We start from the raw sequence: 11,809 nt of genomic DNA, 5'->3' as shown, positions 1-11,809 counted from the left end.
TTTTGACTAAAACCCTAGCAGCCCACACAAGTATATAAAGGACCCCTTAGGCCCCAAAAACGTGGACAACTAATTCTCTAGGGTTTCTAGTCGTTTTTGGGCAGCCTCTCTTCTTCTCCTCTTCATCCAAGTTGCATAAGGTGTTTGTGACTCCATTAGAGGTGCAGCACTTGAGGCACTAAGCTTTTGAAGCCAATCCAAGCAAGGAATTGATTGTTATTTCTATATAACAATCAAAGGTAATTCTCTAAACCCTAATTCAGTTTATAATATGTTAGATCTATGTTTATTAGTCTTGGATTCAAAGCATGTACAATAGAGAAACCTAGATCCAAGCATTAGGGTTTGTATGAGCACATAGGATTGTTCTTATGCCTAAAACCCATCATCACTTTCAAAGGAGCTGCAAAAGACTGGTTGAAAGCACTTCCTCCTGGTACAATCACTACTTTGGCTCAAATGCGTGAGGAATTTCTAGATCAATTTTGCCCACCTTCCAAGATAGCTAAACACAAGAAGGCAATAGCCAACTTTGAGCAACAACCGGGGGAGTCGCTATATGAAGCTTGGGAGCACTACAAGGGGTTGTTGAGGAATTATCCTCAACATGATCTAAATGTTCAACAAGAGATGTCTATTTTCTATGATGGGGTCAATGTTATGACAAGACAACTCCTTTATTCTCAAGGGCCATTGACAAAGAAGAATCCAAGGGAGGTCAAGGATTTAGTTGAAGAATTCGCATGACACTCTCATGAGTACCACAACCCAAGACAAGATGGAGCAAAAGGCAGTGGGGGTGCACATTCTGAAGAGATGGCTGCTATGATGGCGATGCTCAATACTATGGACTGGATATTGACCCAAATGGACCAATCACTTCATGCAGTAAGAGTTTGATGTGAAAGGTGCAATGGTCCACACTAGACCAAGGATTGCAGCTTAGATGATAACGGGTACAAAAAAGCTCAAGTTTTCTACTCGAGTGGGGATAAGTATGATGAGGACTGGAGAAAACCAAAGAAAGAGTGGCTGCCATATGATGAATACAAGAGGCAAAAGGAAGAAAAATATAAGCAGATAGACCGAGACATCTACCAAAAAGAGCAACCACCAGCCGAAAAGAAAGTAGACTTGGAAAACATTTTGACCAAATTTATGGAAGCTTTCGAGAAAAGGCATGATGACACCGATGTAGTGCTAAAGGAACACATGAAAATGATGAAAGAATAGCACATAATGATGATTGACCAGCAAGCCTCTTTAAGAAATCATCAACCATCGATCCATAATTTAGAAGTCCAAGTTAGTCAATTAACTACTTTGGTGAGCAACAAATTATCCTCACAATTTCTCGAAAAGAATGCTCAATCCCATGTAATGATGATTGATACTGTAGAAGAGGCCATCTCTGAGTTCCTAGAAGCACTAGAAGTGGAACCAAAGCCATCCAGACCAAAGCCAAAGAATTCGAAGAATGAAAATGACAATGTTACTGAACTACCGAATTCACGTCGTGAACCTCCTCTGTTCACGACGTGGCCTCAATCTGAACAACAAAATTCAGAATCTGTCTTGGTTTACCGACCGCTTTTGTCATTCCCATCTTGAGCACATCTCAGTCCACTGGAAAGGGAACATCTGGAGTTTATTCAGCAAATAAAGGGTATTCCCATTAATACCCTTTTTATCGATTCACTTTCATGAATTCCAGAATACGAAAAGTTCCTACAAGATCTTATAGACACTCGTCAACAATTAAAGAAGAACTCTAAAGTTGTTAATGGGTTTTGGTCATAAGACATCCTATGTGCTCATACAAACCCTAATGCTTGGATCTAGGTTTCTCTATTGTACATGCTTTGAATCCAAGACTATAAACCCTAATTCTAGCATATGAAAATCAATATTAACATATAATTAGGTTTAAGATATTACCTTGATTGTTATGTAGCAATAACAATCCCAATTCATCCTTGAATTGACATTGGAAGGCTTAGAGTCACAAGTGTCACTCCTCTAATGGCTCACAAACACCATAAGCAAGAGGATGAAGAGGAGAGAGGTTAGAGGCTGCCTAAAACGTGTTCTAACCCTAGAAAAGAAGTTCCCCACGTTTTTGAGCCTTAAGGGTTCTATATATAGTGAGGCTATTAGGGTTATCTAACAAGGAAACCCTAATTTGGTTGCTTAAGCCCTAAGCAACCCATAGACTCCTTTAATCAAGCCCTTGGACGATTTCCTTATGGGCTTCCCATAAAAATTCGTCCACCTCTTGATTTAAGACAATCCATGGCCCAAATTGCAATTATCTTATAATTACAATTCCAGTCCCTTAAGTTTAATTAATCTCTTTTAGTCACAAAACTAATTACCAATTAATTATTGACTAATATTAATTAAACAATATGATTTCTCCTTTAATATATTATTCTCATAATATATTAATAAATCATATTTAATCCTTTCTCTCCATAATTCATCCTATCAAGTTGCTTTGGTGAAGGCAACCCAAAAGGACCATGCACCATCGGGTCAAGTACATACCAAAATAGTTATGGACTTAGACACTAATCCAACAGTCTCCCACTTGGATAAGTCTAACAACTATTCTGCGTATGACTTCAGATCCTGATCTGCAATCGTAGCTTTCCAAAGCCGTTGTCAACTCTGATCATATCAAATACGCGTGTCCTTAGATAAGGGATCATATATTCCTCCATTCTAGATATCATATGAGATATGATTTCAAATCATTCTCTTTGTACTACTTCTCGATTTCTGATTTATGACGACAGACTAATTGAATAAATCAAATTAGCCCTAGCCCGGCCGAGCATTTACGTTTGTCATCACTAAACCATCGAGGGGCCCAAACATATCGCTTTTATCCTACTTTGGATAAAAGGAACGGATAAACTTTGATACAATGTTCGCTTGCACTTACTCACCAAATTACACACAATAATATGTTTTATAACACCAAGTTACTAGTGCGTTTACATATTATCAATGTGCAACCGATTCGCAAGATAAAACTCACACATCTCGGTTTCAAGAATATAAGATGTTATCGTCTCACCAATCACTCGTGATACAATCCATGGAGTGATCCAAGTGAGCGTGGGTTTAATCCAATGCTCAAATCATATTCGTAAGCACTCGTGAACGTTGCAGCAAACATTTGCTTATGTCTAATACTTTTCTAGACAATCCATACACCAATTCACGACAGTCTTCATTCATATCTACTTCCAACATATGAACGACTGTGGCCCGTTCGAATAATTCGATTATTCTTAATAAACTTAATTATTCTGGAAGTCAAAACATGCAAGGTGAAACACAAAAATAATACTAATCCCATATGGCCTCAAACCTTTGAGTATGAATAAAACACCTTTTATTTATCATCATATCGATTACTCATTATTTGTCGTTTTGGGTAATCAACTCCTTACTTGAATCACAACACTTGTCCCATGCTCCTAGCATGCACACAATGTTTACCTATGGTTCTTACTATGTGAAATATATCACATTGAACACATTTTCAATCATTCTCATTTCACAAATCCAAATCCGTTTTTTATAAGTTAAAGAATATCAAATTCTTTCTGCTTATAGAATATGCTAGATTCTAACATTTTATGCAATTATCCTTTCGTAATGTCACTGCATCAAGGTCACAAAGACTATTGCCAATGATATTACAAAGTCTTCTATCGGAGATTGTTACAATACAATTCCTATGATGTCTCTCACTCAAAGTACATTCCTTTGAACATCCTTTTGCATAAAAGTTTCTAATCTAGACATAGATTTTCAATATTCAATTCCCAATATGGACACGCTTCCATATTTTCCATATGACAACTCATTCTTAATAGAATCTTATCTATTCGTAATGATGTCGATATAGTCCATCCAATATGGAAACATTTCCATAATTTCCATATGACAACTCATTCTTAATAGAATCTTTTCTATTCATAATAATTTCAATATGGTCCATCCAATACCATGCTTCCAACTACTCACAAGCGACCAATCCTCGTAAAACTTTGGATTGTCCTTTGATAGTAGTTTAATTATTTTAGTCAAAAACAATTCTAGTCCCTTTTCCCTCTAAATACACTTGACATTTGGAAAATTTTAGAATGGTCAAACATTAAAGCATTTGCAATCGATCCTATACCCGAAGCATATGGGACACGACGCATAATGTTTTATTTTCTATGTTCTCAAAATTCGAATTGTGAAGAGGAATGCCGTAATCATAATCGAAATTTTAAGAACACACTATGTACCCTTGACTAAATTTATTAACATTTCTCAACCTAATCCTTTAGATTTGAAATGAAGCATAATATTCTCTCCCTTAATTATAGCAAAACAACCTTTCAACTCTTACAACTTTGCAAAGTATGACTCTTGTTTTCTATAATTTATATTGCTAACCTTGCAATACTTTCCTTAATAATCATAAAATCATAACATTTATGCTCCCACTATCATGATGATTATTATAAAACATAACACTTATGCTCCCACTAGCTTCGACATGTATTCATAAACATCTTAACTTTCAGAAAACAATACTTATTGAATTTCTTAAGTTCATGTTTCTAATACTTAGTGCTTTGATAATCCTTTATCAATGCTTCTTGAACTTATACACCTTTTCCTTCGATAGTTCATATGTGTGTCTAAACAATTAAGACTAATTGCCAAACCTCACAATTCAAATTATGGAAAGGGATACCGTAACCATGATTGAATTCGAGAATGCAATTTTACAATCACTATCTTCTTAAAATCTTTCTTAGTAAAAGCATTTCCTCACAATCATTTTCATGAAGGAGGAAATCTTATGACACTTAGATTTAAACGGTGTATGTGTTCCTATCCATGTGAATTTGTTAAAACCAAAGTTTACGACAAATTTAAACTCATATGGATCGAACTTTCTTAATCTCGATTTCTTGCCTTATGGTAGCACAGTTGCCCACCATGTCTTCCAAGTAGTTAAGCAGCTCACCTTTTCCTATCAATGTACCTTTCATTGATCAAGGTGCCTTGCCATTTATGCATTCAAAATGAGTACTCATAGGATTCACATGCATAATTAACTTAGTTGGAACAGCACAAAATCAAAATATTGTCAACACGATAGGTTGTAAACCTCAACTCATGTGCTAGTGATGATCATTAAGGTTTATTTGATATGTTCTTGAAACCTTTCAAGACCATTAAGGCTCCCACTGACTCCTTGACATATAAGATTCTTTTGTCAATAAACATTTCTTGACAAACAAATATTCAAGAGTTAGTGTAGCTTTTATCAAAACACTTCATAAATTGGTCCTAGTCGGTCTTTGTCTTATTCAAGACATCACAACTTTCCACATTTGATGAATGTTATAAACCTTTAATACTTTTCACTCATTGTCACAATCTTAACTTTAAGACTTGTTATTGGAACGAAGTATGATGGATTTCTTGATTTAACCATTTCTTCAATCCTTGATTCCTCTTCTTAAACATACAATTGTACTAAGACTCACTTAGAGGATCAATTGAAATATGGTTCTTATCATTAAGACCTATCATAAAGCATAAAAGCTACTCTCCCTTCTTCTTAGAATGGAGAAACTTTTATCTTTCTGCCTACTTGATTCTTCTTATTCGTTCTGCTATTGATCTAAACCCTTTAATCAATTCAGAATTACACCTAATCTTGTAAGTATAATCATATTTACTAAACCATTAGTAAATCATGACGAATATCTTTGTTACTCTTATGGTGAACTTGATCAACACACAACTTTGTGTACTCGATCTCCTAGTCCTTCACTCGACACTTTGTCAATGAGTTAGTCTAATTATCAAATATGAGATTTCTCATTCATCATGCAACCAAGTTGCGTGATTCCAAATTTCTGTCCAATTGAAACTTTGGCGATGAGAAACTCTCCCTATTTGGTAAATTCTCAACATTTCCATAAATAACATAAATAAGAATCATATCCATTCGTTGTAGAAATATTCAAACATCGATTTTCATAACGATTTCATTGCAAGGAAATGAACAAATAAATAAATGAGTCAAACAAAATTTATTTTATTTATAAAAGCAGCATAAAAATATGTCCTTACAATGCAAAATCCATTGAAAACTATGAAAAAGGAAAATTTCTAACAACTATCTAAGCTCAAAATCTAATCTTCAAGTCCATGCGATCGAGATACATCTCTTGTGATTAGATTCATCTTGCTCTCTCACCAAGCTTCCTTTCTTTTCACCGATCCTGCAAAACATTCAAATGCAATCTTATCACATCATGTATTAAGAATCAATGAATAGGAACTCAACAAAGTTAGATAGTGGATTTTACCTGAAGCGCAGTCATACTTTTTGACTCTCCCATCTCTTAGATCTCTTAGGTAAACAGGGCAGCTTCGTCTCCAATGCCCCTTCTCTTGGCAATAAAAGCAAATTGACTTTCTTGGAACAGGACATGGAACTACTTCATACATTGCCTTTCTCTTATGATCAGACTTTTTGATCATAGCATGTCTTTCGTTGCCATTGTCTATTTCCATAGAGGTCTTGAAGGCAGATTCACCAATCATATTTGCTTTTCTATTGCGCCAAACCATTGCTGATTCAGCAGCAATAAGCATATAAGTGAGATCTATAAGGGTCACATCATGGTTCATCATATAGTACTCTCTTACGAACTCACTATACGAGTTAGGAAGTGACTGAAGAACCCAATCAACAGCCATCTCCTCACCGACAACAGATCCTATCATTCTTAGTCTATCAATGTGCGACTTCATCCCTAGGACGTGTGCACACACCGACTTTCCTTCTTTATGTTTACTTGCCAAAAGGGCTTGAGTGATATTGAACCTTTCAATTTTACAATCTTGTGGGTTAGGGAGAATAATTGGAGGAGGAGGAGGAAGTGAAGCATGATTTCCTCGATCGAATCGTGGAATATCATCTTCATGTGGAATGCTTGTTCCACGGGATACGGGAAGACCATAGTTGTCGAACTTTGACATCTACAAAACGGGAGAAAACGAAATTCAAGTTAGTTGATAGATTGAGTCCTTGGTAGATCACCCAAATGAAATTCCAAGGCTAGGACCCAACACAATACGCTACAACCTAGAAAAGGGATGCCGTAATCTAGTTGCAGAATATTTGAATGTAAGTGAATGACGATTCACTAATTTCCACCATGAAAAACGAAAAATAAATTTAAGTTTTAAATCTATGAAAACTCCTAGATCCTTTGAGATTAATTGAACATTTCAATGGCATGTTTTAATCTCGATATGCCCCACTTGTTTGTGACTGGGATGCCAAGGATCACAAAGCGGGTGTGAATAACCATGCAAATTTACATGGTGCCCTCACATGTTACAGTCACCTATTCGATGTGCCGGTAAACCACACACACTCCACCAAACTATGACCAACATTGAGTCACCCTTTGCTACCTTTGCTTAGAACCATTTAGTGTGCCGGTAAACCACACACGCTCCACTAACGTCTTCGCAAGGGCACAAAGTGTAATTTCATGGAATTGCATCAATTCACTTTTGCCTAAGTAACTAAGATTGGGAATTTTATGAAAACATTTAGTTACTTTTATACTTCATTATACTTATAATGGAAGGTTTCGTCCTATCCTACCCGTTCGGCTAACGACCCTCCACTAGTCAAGAGTGCGGTGGGTAGAGTGGATACCCATTCAATCGCCATTTTATAGGCAATTTCCTTAAACACCCCTTATAGACCAGCTTCGTGAATGAGGCCTACTAACGGTAAGACTGACTTTTACTCATACATATATATAATGTTAGACCTTTAATGTTATATATATAGTATAGGGTATATTTTACACTTTTAAAATATTAGGTGGTTCAATTTTAAAATTATACTTTTAATTCAATTAAATTGTAAACCTAAACTTTTATGGATTTATTAAACCTCTTTTAATTATAGACCTTAATTAATTAATAAAACCATAAGGGTGTGATTTGAACTTTTTCAAAACTATACTAGAGTTTTAGAATTTAACATTCCTAATTAAACTTTTAATCAACTTTTAAATTACAAAACTTGAGGGCAAGTTTTGAAACATTTCAACACATTAGGGTTTAGAATTTAAATATACATCAAAATTAAACCTATTTAATCAAAATTTAAATTCCAAAACTTGAGGGCAAATTTTGAAACCTTTTTCAAAACATTTGGGTTTAACTATTTAAATTTCAAAACAACAAAAAATTTTGGGTTTAAATTTAAACTATAAAACCTAAGGGGAAAATATGAAACTTTTCATAACAACAAGGATCAAATAACAAATAATCTAAATTAACAATTAATCACATAATTATCCATATTTGATTTATTTAATGATTTCTTGCAAAACAATTTTTCAATTTAGTCAAAATAATTAATCAATTATCATATAAGGAAACAATTATCTTATTAATTGATAAATATCTTCAATTAGATCAAAAATATAGTCAAATATATCATATAATCAAATTAATATTGATCTAACATGATAACGTAACAATCCATAAGCAAAAACAGCAAGAAAACCCGAGAAACCCTCCATCTGACGAGTTGACTCGTCGAGTCAGCATGGACTCGGCGGGTTCAGCTATGGACTCGGCGAGTCCAGCCTCCAGAAACCCAAAAAAAATGAATTTTCCAGTTATACAATGCATCAATACAATTGAAACCAAGCTAGGCTCTGATACCACTGATGGGTTTTGGTCATAAGACATCCTATGTGCTCATACAAACCCCAATGCTTGGATCTAGGTTTCTCTATTGTACATGCTTTGAATCCAAGACTATAAACCCTAATTCTAGCATATGAAAATTAATATTAACATATAATTAGGTTTAAGATATTACCTTGATTGTTATGTAGCAATAACAATCCCAATTCCTCCTTTGAATTGACTTTGGAAGGCTTAGAGTCACAAGTGTCACTCCTCTAATGGCTCACAAACACCATAAGCAAGAGGATGAAGAGGAGAGAGGTTAGAGGCTGCCCAAAACGTGTTCTAACCCTAGAAAAGAAGTTCCCCACGTTTTTGAGCCTTAAGGGTTCTATATATAGTGAGGCTATTAGGGTTATCTAACAAGGAAACCCTAATTTGGTTGCTTAAGCCCTAAGCAACCCATAGACTCCTTTAATCAAGCCCTTGGACGATTTCCTTATGGGCTTCCCATAAGAATTCGTCCACCTCTTGATTTAAGACAATCCATGGCCCAAATTGCAATTATCTTATAATTACAATTCCAGTCCCTTAAGTTTAATTAATCTCTTTTAGTCACAAAACTAATTACCAATTAATTATTGACTAATATTAATTAAACAATATGATTTCTCCTTTAATATATTATTCTCATAATATATTAATAAATCATATTTAATCCTTTCTCTCCATAATTCATCCTATCAAGTTGCTTTGGTGAAGGCAACCCAAAAGGACCATGCACCATCGGGTCAAGTACATACCAAAATAGTTATGGACTTAGACACTAATCCAACAGTTCTTAGTGACCAAAGTTCAAGAGTGGTATTGGGAGACATACCTAAGAAGATGGGAGATCCAGGACGCCTCACTCTTCCATGTGAGTTTGGAAATAACTTGAAGACTTATGCTTTAGCCGATTCTGGGGCTAGGATAAATTTGATATCATATTCATTTTATCAAAAGCTAAATATTCAGAAAATGAAGGCAACAAAGATGACCATTCACATGGCTAATCGTTCGGTTACTCATCCAAGGGGTATTGTGGAATACATCCTAGTTAAAATTGGGAAATTCGTTTTTCCAGTTGACTTTGTGGTTATGGAAAGAAGGCCGCTGGTTCACGGCAAGGGAGTCTGATCACGAGTAGACATTTGGTCACTCATCTTGCCCGGTCTTATGGGATTTTATCACCTAATTTTTTTCAGAACCTTACCCGATTCCCAGATAATGATTTGACAATTCAAGTGTTGGGGGTTATGAGAGTAGTGGTAAATGACGGGGGAGGGTATGTTATACCCCCGGAAGATGGAGAGCAAGAGATGGAGCAACCCGAGCAACAACCTCCGCTGAGACGACGAAGAAATGTTAGAGCCCAAGGAGACGTGGAGAGAGAACGTCAAGCAGCACCACAATATGAGGGTGGAGTACCCACCGACCCATTTCAAAGTCAGGTTGGTTCTTATTTGGATAATCCTCACGGTGGAATGACATATAACACCCAACTTCTTGAAACCATGTTTTCTCACATGAGTGTGGTTCGACCACCTTCCGTGCCACCGCAATGCCTGTATATACCTACATGGGAGGATCTTTGGATACCGAGGGGAGATGGAGATGGACCGAGTGGAGCTCAAGGACGTGAAGATGATGACTGATCTCTTTATTTTAGTTTTTATTTGGTTTTTTAGTTTTTTTTTTGGTTTTTAAACTTGTTATGGTTTGTAAGACTTATTAAACTATTATGTTACTTTTATTTGTCCTTTGGTTGTTTTATTTCAGATTTGCAATGGAGTATCGGTAAGGAAGGTCGAGTCAAAAGCGTTTACGTCTAGCCAAGAGTCGGGTTAGAGTCTAGAGTCACAAGTCGAGACCCACAATTGGAAATAAGTGTGGGATGCGTCAAAAAGAGAGGATAGAGTCCGAAAGGGTATTTAGAATACTGAATGAGAAGAGTCTTAACAAATTAAGACATTAGTTAAAATTCCAAGTTGAATGAAGATGTGGGAAATTTTATTTTCTGGGTGCTGACGTGGTTATCATTTCACGTCCTTAACCGGTATTGTGGATATATGCAGTACACGTTGTTATGCGAAACCACGACGTGGCAATTCCACCCACGACGTGATTTCCAATTTTTCAAAGACTTCAAATCCATTGATGCATTTTACTTTTTGTCTTGCCATGGTTCTTCTTGGGATCATTATGAAGACAATTATAGCTCGTTTCCCTTGCTGTACAATGTGGCGTATGCTTTCCCACATTATTATTTACACCTTGAAGATTTGCACCACTTTTATTGAAGATCAAAGTTTCGATTAGTTGTTTGTTGTCTCATTCACATATTTCGCGAGTTCAATGTCCAAGTTCCGATTTAGAAGAAGTCCATATTCGAGATGCACATTTCATCCACACGATTGGAGTTCGGTCTTTCCAATATCCCAAGGGTGTCTATTCCTTTTTCTCCCTTTTATTGCTTTTATTTAGTTTATGGATACAATGAGGGCATTGTATGTAATAAGTGTGGGGTAGGAGATCGAAAAAGTAATTGCTTAGATTGCTAAAAGTAAATTGCTAGAATTTAGTAAAATTAGAAAATTTGGATATAGATTTGAAATAATAATCTAAATAAAAATTCTAGTAATAATAAAAATTCTAGTAATAATGATAATCTAAAAACTTAAGTTGCTAGTGTTGTGTGGGATGATCCGATAAGGGCTCAAATGTTTAATTGAGCCAATATACGTTATAGTGCATTTGTGGCCTCCTTTATTCTAGTGAAATCATAGGACGAAAACACAACCCCGCTTAGTTTGAGGGATATAATATGTTTAGCAGCCTGTACTTGAAATGTATCTAGGAAAACTAATACCTTAACCAATAAAGGTTGAAGTTAAGCGCCCCTGCTTAAGCATGTAGGTTTTGAGTGAAAAAAGTGAGATATTTATATATAAAAAAAAAGAGAGAGAAACTACCAAAAAGTTAAAAAGTTGAAGAATTTTTGGAGCTATAG

The 11,809-nt window shown here is 35.6% G+C and overlaps 1 non-coding gene across 1 annotated transcript; it reads right to left on the bottom strand.

The window, feature by feature from the left end:
* Positions 1–507: 507 nt before the first annotated feature.
* Positions 508–614, bottom strand: LOC111906524 (small nucleolar RNA R71). Its single transcript, XR_002855242.1, has one exon. It is a non-coding gene; the product is annotated as a small nucleolar RNA R71 (small nucleolar RNA).
* Positions 615–11,809: the final 11,195 nt, after the last annotated feature.

Source organism: Lactuca sativa, chromosome 1, assembly GCF_002870075.4.
Source record: "Lactuca sativa cultivar Salinas chromosome 1, Lsat_Salinas_v11, whole genome shotgun sequence".
Taxonomy (NCBI): Eukaryota; Viridiplantae; Streptophyta; class Magnoliopsida; order Asterales; family Asteraceae; genus Lactuca; species Lactuca sativa.
Note: the sequence above shows the minus strand (reverse complement) of the source record. Positions and strands in the feature narration are given on the sequence as shown.